Raw genomic sequence first — 12,042 nt, forward strand, 5'->3', positions numbered from 1 at the left:
GATGGGTGGATAAAAAAAGATGTGGTACATTTATACAATGGAATACTATGCAGCTGTAAAAAAGAGAGATCTATTACCCTTTGAGACAGCATGGATGGACCTGGGGAGTATTATGCTAACTGAAATAAGTCAGTTAAATTAAGACAAATATCACATGATTTCACATATAAGTGGAAGCTAAAGAATAAAATAAACTGATGAAGAAAATAGGGCCAGAGGTCTGGATGCATGGAACAGTATAGCAGACCTCAGTTGGGATGGGGAAGCAGTTGGAAGGAGGGGACAGAAAGTGATTAACCAAAGAATATATATATATATATATATATATATATATATATATATATATATATGCATATATGCAAAACCCATGGACATGGACAATGGCATGGGGAAGACCTAGGATAGTTGGATGGAGAGGGCAAAAGGGAGAACATGGAGACATCTTTAATTCTGTGAACTATTTTTAAAACTCCTAGGTAAATAAGCACAAAATATAGAAATTACAAAAGACATGAATTCAAATATATAGGTAACAGGTAATGAGAACCAATGAAAATGAATTAGACTGTAATTAAAAGACCAATATAAAGCTTGTTAAAACACAGACTGCTGGCCCCAGCCTCTGAGTTTCTGACTTAGTTCTAAAGTTCCCAGTTTATCTTAGTTTTTTTTAAAAAAGCTTCCAGTTTATGTTAATGTTGTTGGCTCAAAGGTCACAGTAATTCTCTGCTCTAAGGAGAGAGATTGAAGATAAAGGAAAGGTGCTTTGGAGGATGGAAACATCTAGAAACAATGGTTTGGTTTCCCTTTCAATAGGCGGAAAGACAGGTGCTTCTTCCTTTGTGACAAAGAGGAAAAAAAGGAAGTATAAATCTATCTATCTATATAAAAGCCTAACGGACCATTATGACCAAATGACTGGAACGACTGGTCAACTAGTCGCTATGATGTGCACTGACCACCAGGGAGCAGACGCTTAATGCAGGAACTGCCTCCTGGTGGTCAGTGCGCTCCCACTGTCAATCTCCCGCGACCAGCCAACCTCCCAGTGTCTCTCCCCCAGGCAGGTCCCTCCCCCTGGTTGGTCGGCCAAACCCTTGTGGTTCCTCTCCGCGCCCCTCCCCCCCCCCCCCCCCCCCCCCCCGGCATTCCCTCCCCTGGCTAGCTGCCCTGAGCAACCCCAACTGGGTCAGCCAGCCAACCTCCCATGGTCCCTCCCCCTGTCTCTCCCCCTGGCCGGTAGGCCCCAATTGGCCCATCTCCCATTGGCCTGGCCCTGATGGGGACTGAGCAAGATGGCCCCAATTGGTCCTGATCACCAGCCAGGCCTAGGGACCCCACCCATGCATGAATTTGTACACCAGGCCTCTAGTAATCAAATAAGCTTGTTGGTGGATTTGCAGGAAATTAAGGAAGGTCTGCTTTGATGACTTCAAGCATTTTGGACTAGTACTGGTAGTGTAGAATTGTCACATGCATCTGACATATACATAGTAATGAAGTAATAATCTACAACACTTATGCGATCGCAAAATTGATTTCCAGGCAGCAACATCCAGGTTACATTGATATGTATAACCAGGACATACTATCTGTTGTAACTTTATTGATTGTAGAATATGTGTGCTCTCATGAAAACTAAAAAAAAAAAAATGCTGCACGACCAGTGTTCTCAGTATCTGCATAATAGCAAAGGTGACTCTTCTGCTTTGAAGTAGGAATTATCTTTGGACAGTCATTCCATAGTCTCTGCGCTATAGAATCCAATCTAAACCAAACTAATCCAAACCAAAAACTTCTCTCATCATCCAGTAGTTTGAATACTAATAATTGTCCCAAATAATTCTTCAGACTTTGAAACAGATGCCAACAAATCCAATTGCATTGCTAGTTCACTGGGAATTATGATTCCTACAGATGGTTGTAGAACATTTCTAAAGACACAGCCCTTCAAGGGCAGAAAGAGTTAGTAAAGTAGTCATCCCTCAAGAACATTCAAAGGCAATAAATACCAAAGTTCTTAATAGAGATGGGGAAGTTCCCATTGGCAGATCCTGTGAGCTATCATAATTGTTATAATTACATTAAAGCAACAATATGTTCGGTAGATGTACCTGAAGATCCCCAATCATGATGTTTGAAGATGGAACAATTCGGATGATTTTGGTGATCCTAAAAATTTTAATAAGCCTTCATTATTTGCTCAATAGGTCCCTTCAACACCTCTCAGAATGCTGGCTAAAATCTGGGAATTCATTCCAGTACTGAGGTTCTCAAAGTGTAGTTCTGATCAGCAGTAACAGTAGCTTCACCTGGGAAATTGTTAGAACTGCAAATTATCAGGATCCACCCTAGACCTATTGAATCTTATACTCTGGAGATGGGGTGCAGCAATCTATGTTTTAAAAATTCCTCCAGGGGATTCTGATGCATGCTAAAGTTTAAATACTACCATTTCAGTGAATGGCCAAAAATTAATAACCAGGAACCCTGGAGTTTCCAAAAAATGTCAGCACCCATCTGTCAGTGAATTATTTTGGTGGATGACTTGGAAAATATTTTCTAGCATAATCTATTTTTCTTAGAGAGTGACAGGGTGTCATATTTACATACATAGCTGGTGAGACTAATGTAATATATTTTTACTAGTAGCCCGGTGCACAAAAAATTGTGCATTCTGGGGTGAGGGTGAGGGGTGGCGCCAGACCCCTCAGCCTGACCTGCACCCTCTGTCATGTTCCTGGACCCTGGCCACTCCTGGCCTAGGCACAGGCCTACAGGCTTGGGGCGGCCTGGCTCCCGAGGCCCCATTTTATCAAAAGAACAAAGTCAGCGTTAGTTACAGCCCTCACCGAACCCAGTACACTGCATCTGTGCATATAACTGCCTTGTTCATGTGCCTGCTTCGCCCTACTGAATTACTAACATCTTGAGGACATAGCTCTGTCTTATCCTGCTTCACCTTCAGTGCCTGGCCTGGTGCCAGGGACCTGAGAGGGTTTGCTGAGTGAGTGAATAATGAGTGAGTGAATGAGTGAATGAATGAGCGAGTAATTGAATGAGCAAGCAGCTAAGGGGTGGGAACTTCTGGCCCCACTCCTGGCTGCCTGAAGCCCACCCCGGGAAAGTTCCCACCCTGCTCCCAGCAGCCTGGTGCCCCTCTTCTGGCTGCATAGTTTTCACTCCGCTCTTGGCTGCCTGACACAAACTCCAGGCAGTTCTCGCCCTGCTCCCAGAGGCCCCACTCCCCTCTCCCAGCTGCATAGTTTATGCAGGGCAAAGGCAGCCTGGGTGTGCATGTTGGCAGATCGGTGCATTAGCACCTGCCAGCCTTGGATCCCTGCGGGAGGGCCGTTTGTGGGCGTGGCTGGTGGTGGATCGATGTGGTCCCGCCTGCCAGCCCTCGGTCGGGTCCCATACGGCCTGCCTGCCGCCTGGGTCGCAGATAGCAGGCCCGGATGGCAGCCGGGCAGGCGGGATGGCACTGTCCTGCCCTGCCTGCAGTATGCAAATTAGCTGCCATCTTTGTTGGGGGTTAACTGCCATCTTGGTTAGCAGTTACTTTGCATATCGTCCTGATTAGCCAATGGGAAGTGTATCGGAGGTACGGTTAATTACCCTATGTGTCTTTTATTAGATAGGATGTAGAATAACATCTTATTTTTGAAGTACATTTAAAAATTTTAGTTAGCTTGCTCTAAAATTCTATTGGATCAGTTCTGTAAGGCAATTTAAATCTCATTTGCTCCCTATCAAATGTATTCCCTAGCTGATAATTTTGGGAGTAATAATTGTGGGATTCACATATGCACATATTCAATATCTACAAAAAAGAGGCCCCCAAATTAATGCTGTTTCTTCATAGTTCCACATTCAGAAAACAAAACACAAAACAACAAAACCCACCCCAGTTCCTGTAGCTAAGTTATCTTACCTAATAATAGACAAACATGTAAATTGACCATCCCTCCACTATGCTCACCAGCCAATCAGGAGAGTATGCAAATTAACCTAACAAAGATGGTGGTTAATTTGCATACATAGGCGCCCAGGTCACTCCGAGGTAGGCCCCGTGTGGGCCCTGAGCAACATAGGAAGGGCCTGAGCCAGGGGGCTCCTGGGCAGGGGCAGAGCTGACCATCAGAGCTCTGGGGGGCCCCTGCTCAAGCCTAAAGCCTCGGCCAGAGGCATTAGGCCTGGACGGGGGCCAGAGCTGGCAATCGGGGGGATATGGGGGTCCTCTGCCTAGGCCTGATGCCTTGGCCAGAGGTGTCAGGCCTGGGTGAGAGGCCAATCTGGCAATCGGAGGGTGATGGGGGTCAATGCCTCTGACCGAGGCGTCAGGCCTGGGCTGGGGGGCTGAGCCAGAAATTGGTGTGAACTACAGAGGAAACACCTTTTCTGACTGTTCATTGGCTAAGCTCCCTGTATGCCACTGGTAATATTCTTAGTAACTTGGGTAATAAGAATCCAAAAAGGTGATCTCAGGTTTTTCACCACACTCCTGGTGAAAAAAACAAAGGTTCGCTGCTGGAGGGCTAAGAAATGTCATATCCTGCCCTAGCTGCTTTGGCTCAGTGGATAATGCCTTGGCCTGCTGACGGCAGGGTCTGGGTTCAATTCTGACCAAGGGCATGTACCTAGGTTTCAGGGTCCTCCCTGGCCAGGGCCCAGGTCAGGGATCATGCAGAAGGCAACTAATCAAAGTGGTCTTCTCACTTTGATGTTTCTCTCTGTCTTTCCTTTTCTCTTCTACATTCTCTAAAAATCAATGGAAACATATCCTCAGGTGAGGATAAAAAAAGTAATAAAGAAATATCATATCCTATGAAAGACACATCTTGAAAATGCCTAAAGAAAGTTGTCATTTTTTCATGGCGAAGGGACTGGAGTCCGTGTTGATGACAAAACCTTGGTGGCTGCGGTGACTGGCAGTGGCTGCAGCAGGGGGGTGATGGGGCTGGTGCCTTCCCCTGGTCAGCCCAGTCGCCTCCCACAAAGGGAGGCCAGACTGCGGCTTAGGCCTGCTCCACAAGGGGAGCAGGGAGCAGGCCTAAGCCATCACTTGGACATCCCCTGAGGGCTCCCAGTATGTGAGAGGGGGCAGGCTGGGCTGAGGGACCCTCCCCCCCAGTGCACAAATTTTGTGCACCGGGCCCCTAGTCTTTAATAACTGCTAGAAATCAAATACTCCTTAGAGTATTAATAACAACAACAACAACCATAATAACTTAACACAAATACCTACTGGCTCAATAGCTCCCTATTAGGTATTAGCAGGGCCCCCTATTCTCCCAACATCACTCATAATTTTACCATGTCATACCAGAGAGTATACCTCAAAGGCATTTCATTTCAAGTGTTTTCAAAACCTAGTCTATCTCTGTTAGTCGCCCATTGTATGCTGTTCTTTGCTTCCTGTGCTCTTGCTTCCACTTATCCATCTCCAATGTCATCTGAAGAAACCTCACCTGTGCCATGACCTGTTATGAGAAACTTCATACCTAAGACATTGGGTGTAGGTGCTATCAAAGCTTACAACCATTCATGTGCTAGATGAGCATCAAGTCATCTATAGAGGTAGGACTAAATGTTGTCCCTAAAACAATTTTACCTGGTTTACATGATTTCTTCTTGATCAACTTTACCAGCTTCTGGTCCACAATACCCAAACCACAAAGGATGAGACTGGAGACACCAGAGCTTACACTTCATCTTTCTCTTCCTCCTGTAACCATTTTATTGCAGGAGATGTATTTGACAAGCTGTGAACTGAAGACAAGTTTAACATAACCCATGTATCCCAAGTTTAGTACCTTGTTCTAGAATGTGAGCATTGACATCTTAATATTTTTACTTAGCCTTTGGAAGCCTGACCAAAACAAAAGCAGAAAATATTCAAGTTTTACATCCTATCAACAATTTCAAACAGAACTCCTTTCTCCTCTAAAAAAGTGTTGATACATGTATAATTAGAGGCAAACAAGCAAGATACCAGTGTATGAACAAGTTTTAACTTTCTTCCATTGTGGGTACGTGAATATCTGAACTATCAATATTCAATATATATGGCTGTAACAACACTGCCTAATCTATGCTAATTATTCAGTATGTACTATGTACTGTGCTAATTTTATGCTCCAAACAATGCTTTAAGTAGGTACTGTTACCATATGCAAAGTTTAGAGGGGCTGAGTACCTTGTACCAATGGTGCCAAGCCCTGATTTAATCAGACCAAATGGGGAAAGAAAAGTGGATGTGACTTCCAGAGGTTGTAGGCAGATAGTTCCAGAGAAGGAACTGTGAATAAGACAGATGATTTGGAAATGAAATAGCTTTCCAAAATTTGGCATAGCTTTCCCAAAAAATGACGTTATGAATTTTTTCTTTAGTTTACTTTGGTTCCAAGTTTCTTCTCACCAATGTGGTCAGATATTTAGTCTCATATGTTTTTTACGGTTTGTGGTGTCTTCCTACTAAAGGGTCATAAAAGACTCCTAAGGAATGTTACAAAGCATAGGAAATTCAAGAGAGTCCCATAGTCCTTTAGAGGGCAGGAGCCTCCACTTCCTCCTGACTAGGCTAGAACATGTTTTTTATGTGAATTTCCCAGGCCATAGCACCCCAAAAACACCTTTAGGCATATGTGGGGGTCCATCTATCTCTGGACTGGTTGTCTACCTCCAATGCCTATCCCCTGGCAATATATCCCTCAAGTCTACCCCTCTTTCTTTAGATAAGTGACTTCTGATTCCTTCAATTATTTATGTATTTACTCCTCTCCTGAGGACATTTTCATTGTTGAGAGAGAGAGAGAGAGAGAGAGAGAGAGATTACCTGCCTCCTGCATAAGCCCTGATCGGGGCGGGGATCAAATTCGAAACCAGGTATGTGCCGACTGGAAATCAAATCTGTGACCATTCAGTCCATTTAGTATATGGGATGATGCTCCTACCAAGTGAGCCACAATGGCCAGAGCCTGACTCTAAATTTTTATTTTATTTTATCTTTCTAGTATGTTCTAGGTCGTTTGCATTCCAAGCATGAGCTTTTGCAAAGAAAACTCTGCTATTTTCTTCTGTGGACAGAAATCCATACTACCAGGACAAGATTTATCAAAAACATGAAATGACACTCCTTGTATATCAAGGGCTGCTTTATCCAGACACTTTGTAGGAGGGAAGAGAAGTCTTTGTGTGGAAGTACTCCGGCCTCGTTTTATTATAGTTAACTAGAGGCCCGATGCATGAAATTCATGCAAGAGTAGGCCTTCCTTCTCCCAGCTGCTGGCACCAGCTTCCCTCTGGGACCCAGGACCTGGGCTTCCCTCACAGCCCCAGCTTCATCTAGAAGGTTGTTCAGAAAGACGTCCAGTCTAATATATTATGCTTTTATTATTACAGATTATTTTTTGTTCTCTTAGGACAGTGTCTGTAGTTCTGATGTAGGATGAACCATTCTTTGGAAGTTATTTATCTTTGAAACAAACATATCTAAGAATCTTCACAAGTAATTTTCAGTTACTTACGCAATGAGGTAGAGTTGAAAACAAAATCACATATTAAAACTATTTCATAGAAAACACTGCCTTAATCAGTTTGCTATGACAGAATAGCATAGATTGAGTGGCTTATCAATAATGGACATTTATTCCTCCTAGTTCTGAAAGCTGAGAAGCCCAAGATCAACATGCTGGCAGATTCAGTGCTGGGTGAGAATCCACCTCCTGATTGTAGTTGGTCCTCTTTTTGCTAACTGCATGTGGTGAAAGGGCAAGGGAACTGTCTGGGACATCTTTTGTAAGGATATACAACCTATTCCTGAGGGCCCCACTGTCATGACTTAATCACCTCCCAAAGGCCCTACCTTCAAATATTATCACAATAGATATTAGATTGAAACACATGAATTTTGGGAGACACAAACATTCATTATTTTGCAAATACAAATAAAGAAAACCACCTTTAATCAACCTGGTAGACTGTGAAAAAATTTCCACAATATTTTATAGCATCTCCCATCAAGGAATAGAATCTCTTACAATATCCTTGAATGTGGATTTAGCCAAGTGACTTGGATTGCCCAATCGGACATAAAAAACTTGATGCAAGCAGAGGATTGAAAGTGCTTGTGCATGAGGATGTATTTTCTGGCTGCTTTTGGAAGGTAGACATCATACAAACAAGCTAGGCTAGCTCCGAGTAAGTCCAAGGCAGAAGCCCATCTTGAAAAGAAGAGTGCCTTTTTAAAAATGAAGTGGACTAAATCAGACACATGGAAAGCCACACAATTTTTAAAGGAATTATACTAGCATAGACTAAAAGAGACTGAGACAGTTTAAAGTGAAAAGGGACTTCTGTCTCTAACTTTAAGCTACTAAGCTAAAGAAATATGGCCATTTCATTTAGAAAACATAAATGGCAGAGCCATGGACAACAACGGGATAGATAGCAACTGCCAGAAGTCAGAATATTCTCTGTCCCCAGAGTAAGTGGAACTGGAAACATGTGTTAATTTAAGTTCTGAAATTGCTGTTGACCAGTGACTACTAGGAGGATTCCATTTATTTATTGTGGTTATTTTGTCCTTGGCTCACTATTGTGTTGGGTGTGTCTTTTTATTTCTGAAATCTCTGAATCAAGTGGAGTTTCATCCAAGTATCCTAACTCACTCACAAAAGATGAAGATCATGTGACACTGGGCTCAAGCCTGTTGCATAATTGAAAAAGAGGTTTTTGGGAGTCCTCCAGGGTTGAAGATGTTTTGCATGTGGGAAGAATAATTGTGACCAGAAGGTAGACAGTGGTTGATTGGAGGAGGAGGGCAAAAAAGGCCATAATATTTGCAGCAATTCCCATAAACAAATTGAGTCTATTTTTCCACTCCTTGAATCTAGACTTGGCTATGTGATTTGCTTTGGCCAAAGGGACATTACTATGTATAATAGAAGCAGAGGCTTGAAATGAGCTTGAATATTTGAGCTTGGTTTCTTGCGGCTTTGTTACATAGCCATCATGTAACAAAAACTTTGGCTAGCCTCCTAGATGATGAAAGATATGTGGCCTGTTGTCCCATTGCCTCAGACAATAGCCATCTATGAATGAGGCCATTTGGGATGAGTCAGTCCCCAGCAAATCCATTAACTGACTACACATGCATGAGTGAGCCAGGTCTTGACCAGGAGAACTATACAGCAGAATATCGATCTTAATAAAATGATCATTTTAAATTCCTAAAGTTTGGTGAGCTTTATTATGAAGAAAAAAAAACATACAAATAATTTTGTTGAAATAAAACTTCATTTCGATATTCTCAGTAAAAGTTGTTTAATTCTTCTTAGAGCTGGCAAAACTTAATGCAAGTTACCTCTCGCACACTTTTTCAGGCTGATTCTTATTACCAGAGTTCAAAATATAAGTAGTCCTAGAATGGAAATGTTTAATAAATGTAATTAAGTTGCCCTGATAGTAGAAATAGGTACAAAATGTAGATATGAGAGTGCTTTTTGCATCTTGTTTATAATAATCCTATATAATAAAAGCCTAATATGCAAATTGTCTCCTCAACCGGGAGTTCCACTGGGAGTTTGACTAGGGGGCAGGGCCAGTCAGGGGGAGGGACCATGGGCGGTTCGTTGGCTGGTCCCACCCCCAACCAGCCCTTCCCACCCCGATCTGGGATCTGGGCAGGCCGGCCGGACCCCACCAGTGCACAAATTTGTGCACCAGGCCTCTAGTAAGATTATAAAACATTAAAATAGAATTCTAAGGATCAGCTCTATAAATATCAAACCTCTAAGGATATAAGAATGATGGTTTTACTACTTTTATATGTACCTAAATACCAAGTTTGAATATAAAGTCCCTTAGAGAACAGAAAGTAATTCCAATGCATTTTATTTTTTCTACTAGTGGCCCAGTGCATGAATTTGTGTACCTTGAAAGGAACTGTGGGCCACAAGGCTGTGGTGGGCACAGGGTGGGTCTTGGCCCATCCTTCCCGCCCCTTCCTGGCCCCTCCTGCCCTGCCCTAGGTCCCCTGTCTGCTGGCAGCCCCTCTCTCGCTGCCGCCCCTCCCATGCGCTGATGGCGCAAGCCCCACTGATGGTGTGGAGCGATTGGGGCCGGTGCCTTCAGTGGATGCAAGCAGCAGTGGCTTCCCTGATCACCTCTCAGGAGCAGGGGAAGGTGGAGAAGCCCTTAGGAGCAATTTGGGCCAGCAGCCTCCACTCGCACCAGCTGACAGCGCCAGGCAATTGGGTGCTGGCAACGGGTGCGAGCAACGGCTCTAGTGCCAGCAGTGGGTATGAGTGCTGGGCGGGACTATGGCACATGGGAGCAAAGAATTTTCAGTAACCACTAGAGGCTTTCCCCGATGACAGTGACCGGGGCCTGCCTTGGTCTGGCACGTTTGTTCACCTGCTCCACAATCCCGCTGTGGCCCATGACTGCCTTGTTCTGTGTGCACCACCTGGTGGTCAGTGCATGTCATAGCAACCAATTCAGTTCAGTGGTTCTGTTGTTCCAGCATTTGGTCTATTTGCGTATTAGGGTTCTATATATATACTAGAGGCCCGGTGCACAAAAATTTGTGCACTGGGGCGGGGGGGGTTCCTCAGCCCGGCCTGTGCCCTCTTGCAGTCTGGGACCCCTTGGGAGATCACGACCTGCTGGCTTAGGCCTGCTCCAGGGTGGCAGAGGGCAGGCCCAATCCCTAGGTGGAGCCCCTGGTCGGGCTCAGAGCAGGGCCGATTGGGGAGTTGGGGTGCTGCCCAAGGCATGCACAGAACAGGGCGGATCGGGAGGTTGTGATGCCACCCTCAGTCACGCTCAGGGTAGGGCCGATTGGGGAGTTGGGGCACCGCCCCCTGTCACACTCAAGGCAGGGTCAATGGGGAGGTTGTGGCACCACCCCCTGTTACACACAGAGCAGGGCCAATCAGAGGGTTGGGGTGCTGCTCCCTGTCACACACAGAGCAGGGCCAATCAGGGGGTTGGGGCGCTGCCCCCTGTCACTCACAGAGTAGGGCCGATTGGGGAGTTGTGGCACCGCCCCTTGTCACACACAGAGCAGGGCAGATCAGGGGGTTGGGGCGCCGCACCCGGTCACACTCAGGACAGGGCCAATGGGGAGGTTATGGCTCTACCCCGTCACACACAGAGCAGGGCCCGTGGGGGGGGGGGGGGGTTGGGGTGCCCCACCCTGTCACACACAGAGCAGGGCCCATCAGGGGGTTGGGGTGCATACCCCGGTCACGAAGAGAGTAGGGCGGATAGGGAGGTCATGGCCCCGCCCCCTGTCACACAAAGAGCTTCAGGGCAATCAGGGGGTTTGGGCACTGCCCCCTGTCAAGCTGATCTGGTGCCAAGAGGCCTTGTGGCTCCTCTGATCCTGGTGCTGGGAGGCATATTACCCTTTTACTATATAGGATAAAGGCCTGGGGGCCAACTGGTTTGCCCTGAAGGGTGTCCTGAATCAGGGAGGGGGTCCCCACTGGGGTGCCTGGCCAGCCTGGATGAGGGGATGATGGCTGTTTGCAGCTGGTCACACACTGTTCAGGGTGGGGTTCCCCATTGGGGTTCCTGGCCAGTCTGGGTGAGGGGCTGAGGGTTGCTTTCAGGCTGGCGGTTGTTGACTGAAGCTCCCAACTGCTCCTTTTTTAAATTTTATTCTGGGCCTGCTTTAGCTCTGGCTCTAGCTCTGAGGCTTCATATCTGGTTTGTTTGCCATTCTATAATCGAAACAATGTATAACTTCAGCTCTGAGATCCCGGCAGGCTGAAAGCTGGTTTCTGGGGTTTTGTTTAGCTCCTATATTTGCAACATAGTACACAGTTGCTTAGAGTTGCAACTCAGAAGCGGGCAAGTCAGGCGGGGAATGTTGGAGTCTGCAGTCACTGAAGCAAGCAAGCCTCATGTTCACTTCCAGCTGCCTGGCTGCCGGCCGCCATCTTGGCTGACAGTTAATTTGCATAAGGATATGCTGATTAGCCAATGGGAAGGGTAGCGGTCGTACACTAATTACCATGTTTCTCTTTTATT

The sequence above is a fragment of the Myotis yumanensis genome, unplaced genomic scaffold (assembly GCF_028538775.1).
Source record: "Myotis yumanensis isolate MYYU_CA2020_CCGP unplaced genomic scaffold, mMyoYum1.0.hap1 SCAF_2, whole genome shotgun sequence".
Lineage (NCBI taxonomy): Eukaryota > Metazoa > Chordata > Mammalia > Chiroptera > Vespertilionidae > Myotis > Myotis yumanensis.